The sequence below is a fragment of the Gossypium arboreum genome, chromosome 1 (genome assembly GCF_025698485.1).
Source record: "Gossypium arboreum isolate Shixiya-1 chromosome 1, ASM2569848v2, whole genome shotgun sequence".
NCBI lineage: Eukaryota > Viridiplantae > Streptophyta > Magnoliopsida > Malvales > Malvaceae > Gossypium > Gossypium arboreum.
Window position 1 is genome coordinate 26,180,763 of NC_069070.1, and position 4,164 is coordinate 26,184,926.

General features: G+C 35.0%; 1 non-coding gene across 1 annotated transcript; it reads right to left on the minus strand.

Moving 5' to 3' along the window:
- Positions 1-3,255: 3,255 nt before the first annotated feature.
- LOC128282331 (small nucleolar RNA R71) lies at positions 3,256-3,362 on the minus strand. Its single transcript, XR_008272575.1, has one exon. It is a non-coding gene; the product is annotated as a small nucleolar RNA R71 (small nucleolar RNA).
- Positions 3,363-4,164: the final 802 nt, after the last annotated feature.

Genomic DNA, 4,164 nt, shown 5'->3' on the forward strand with positions numbered 1-4,164 from the left:
TTGCTTACAGATTATCGTTGCCACCTGAGTTAGAAAAGATACACAACGTATTCCACATTTTGATGCTTTAAAGATATCGATTTGACCCTTCCCATGTGATCAGTCCATCTGAGATTGAAATTTAGCCTGATATGACCTATGAAGAAGAACCAATTCATATTTTAACTCGTGAGATTAAATAGTTACGGAATAAGAATTTTTCGTTAGTTAAAGTATTGTGGCATAAACATGGAGTTGAGGAAGCAACATGGGAGCCAGATAATACAATGAAGGAACGTTATCCGAACCTATTCACTGGTAAGATTTTTGGGGACGAAAATCCCTAAGGGGGAGAGTTGTAATAGCCTGATTTAGACCCTAATCAAAACGATGGTTACAGGACCATGAATCTGAGTCGAAAAAAATATTTAAAAATTATTTTCTGTGTTTATTTTGAGTGAATTTATATCTATGAAATTTTCATGATTTAATTTTATCGTTTAGACGTCCGACTAAATAAGAGGACTTAATCGCGTAAATTGAAAATTTAGTAGTTTAATATATAAAGGGTCGAATTGTTAGTGGCTTTTAAAGGTGAAGGATTTATGTTGTAAATAACCCATAATTATATTAGTGGGACGGTTGTGTGATCTTTATATTAAATTAATAAGGTTAAAAAAGTAATTCAATTATTATAACATATATAATATAAACATAAAATAAAGTTTACATATTTGTTTTAGTTGTTCTTCATTGCCGAATATAAGCTAAAAGAAAAGAAGAAAGAATGAGCTAGACAAGGTAAGTAAGTAAATTGGTACTTATTTCAAATTATGCATAATGCAATTGATGGTTACATTTGAATTTGTTAAGTGCACTCGGTCTTGTAAATAGGTTGTTTTTTAAATGAGTTTAAATTTTATGTATGTATAAATACATGTATTTGGCTATCTAAATAAAATTATATGAAAATTATATGATGATGCATGAGATTGTGTATTAATGAGCATATGAATTAGGTTGATATTAATTATTTGGCTTGGAAGTTATTGATAATTTGTTACCATGGATAAAAGTATTCGGCTAAGTGATAATTATGAATGAGTATATATTTATAGTATTGATTTTATATGTTTAGATCTAAATAATAATGTGCTTTGGTTTGGTTTAATTAAATTGATGATATTTTTGGGTTGCTCATTGATAAACTGTAATTTATACATATTTTTATCCCATGCTTAACACAATTATGGATGATTTCTCCTTAGATTTGGTGAATTCGATGCTCCTAATTCTTTAATTTCATGTTTTATACTTAGGTGAGCATAGGAGAGTAAAAAGAGCGAGAAATGGGCCGAAAATGGAGAAAATGAACCTACATGGGAAATCAACACGGCCTGGACTTCCTCACACGGGCATGTCACATGGCTGTGTCTCTTTGGCAGGATCGAAGCACGACTTACACGGGTAGACTACACGCCCGTGCCTATTCAACAGCCTTGACCATGGGCTGGAGTAATCGCACACGGGTGTGTCCCTGCCGAGCCCAAGTATAACTCTATTCGGAAAAGGCCAATTTTGAGGGCTCTTAGGCATTCTAAAGCCTATTTAAACACCTAATGAGGCACTTAGGAAGGGGACGCGGAGTAGGAAGCAGAGAATTACTTAAGGAAAGTTGATTGATCCATCTCAGAAGCCGAATTCATCATCAAGACTGAAGATCTCCCTTCAAGTTCCTTCAGGAGGATTGGGTTTTCTTAGGTTTTGTGATCTTTATGCTTTTGAGATGTTTTCTTTCATAAGTATGAACTAAAACCCCTAAATACCTAAGAGGAATGAAACCTAGGACGGATCTTGTTATTATTATCTGAATTGTATGATAAATATTTGCCTTGTTCTTAATTATGTGTTCTTAATTCTTATTTTACTATTCCAGGATATTGATTCAATTTAATGCTCTTATTCAGAGGAGGAATAGACCCTGTCTAAGAGTAAATTTGTCATAATTAAGCGAAGTTGATTGCACGCCTAGAGATATGGTGACAAGATTTTTCCAGATTAGGGTGAAACCTAATAAGGGGATCCATAGATCGAGTTAATACAATACTAGGGCATTAATTAGAAAGAGTTTTCAATTAATCAACCTAGTGTTAGACGTTATTAGTCTCGAGAGAGATAATAATATAACTTAGGGATTTCTACGAATCAAGTCAAATGAATAAATCGTCTAATTCAAAGTCAAATAACAAGTGAAGTCTAGGTGGATTTTTCCTTAGGTATTGTCTTAATCAATCGAATTTTCTAAAAAGTATTTTCCCAAATTTTCTTTCTATGCATTCTTAGTTCAGTAATTAGTTTAGATAACCAAATCCCTTAATTTTTAGGCTAGATAATAAAAGGAAGGTTATTACTAGTACTCTTGGTTCCTCTGGGTTCAACAATACGGTCTTGCCAAAGCTATACTACTGTTCGATAGGTACACTTCCCTTCATCGTGATAATAGTTTCAAAAACGATTAATTATAAATATTTAAAACCTATCGTGAATATCACGTATCAAGTTTTTGGTGCCGTTGCCGGGGAACTAGGATATTAGGAACACTCGATTTTTATTACTTTAGCCATTCTACTTTATTTTCAATTTAAATTTTTATTGTCTTTTCTAATTTTTCTTTTATTCGTTCCTGGCAGGTTTTTATAGTGTATGACTAGAAGAAACCCATCGGAACCATTACTGTTTGATAGTGAGATCGATCGCACAATTCGTAGAAACCAAATAGAAATAAGGCGAAGCTTATGATACACAAAGGAATAGCAAGAGGATGATACTTCAACCACAACCGAGGAGATGGCTGAAAACCAAGAAAATCTACTACCTCCTGCGATTGCTGCTAATCAGAATCCTGCTCCACGCACTATGTATGATTATGCTAAACCTTCTTTAACAGGAACTAAATCGAGCATAGTTAGACTTTTTGTAGCTGCAAATACTTTTGAACTGAAACCTAACACAATTCAAATGATACAGCAATTTGTTCAGTTTGATGGTTTGCAGGATGAAGATCCTAACACTCACTTGGCAAACTTTTTGGAACTATGTGATACATTTAAAATTAATGGCATTTCTGATGATGCCATTCGCCTTCGATTATTCCCTTTTTCATTGAGAAACAAAGCTAAACAGTGGTTGAATTCGTTACCACGAGGATCAATCACTACTTGGGAATAAATGACCGAAAAGTTTTTATTAAAATATTTTTCGTCAGCTAAAATGGCTAAATTACGTAATGATATCTCTTCTTTTGTGCAAATGAATTTAGAAACACTCTACGACGCATAGGAGAGATACAAGGACCTATTGAGAAGATGCCCTCACCATGGGTTACCACTCTAGCTACAGGTTCAAACATTTCATACTTGCCTGAATCCTTCAACTCGACAAATGATCGCCGTAGCCGCTAGCGGAACTATCAATAATAAGAAACCTGAAGATGCTTATGAATTTATAGAAGAGATGTCACTGAATAATTATCAATGGCAAGTCATGAGGACAAAGCCAACAAAAGCAGCCGGTGTTTATAACATCAATTTGGTCACCATGCTCTCTAATCAGGTAGAACTCTTGAATAAGAAAATCGATGGTTTTCTTAGTTCTTCATAGGTTCACTCAGTAATGCAGTGCGAAGCAAGTGGAGGTGGATCGAGCAATCCAGATTACCCACCCTATGGCAATAACAAGGAGAACGAGTAGTTAAATTACATGGGTAATAATCCTTGATCTCAAAATAATCCTTATAGTAATACATACAATGTAGGTTGGAGGAACCACCCAAATTTCTCATGGGGAGGCCAAGGAAATCAGCGACCACCACCACCTCCAGGCTTCCAACAACACCCTACCAACAGGAGAAAAAGCCAAACCTTGAGAAGATGCTAGCAAAATTCATCTCGGTGTCAGAAACTCATTTTTAGAATACCGAGACAGCACTTAAAAATCAACAAGCATGATCCAAGAGCTCAAAACTCAGATAGGTCAACTCGCTAAATGGATATCTGAACGACCACAAGGTAGTCTACCGAGTAACACTGAATCTAACCCAATGGAGCAAATCAATGCAATTACCATTCAAGATGAGGAAGGGTTAGTTGCACTTGAACCAGAATAGAGGCAAGAAACTGTGGTAAG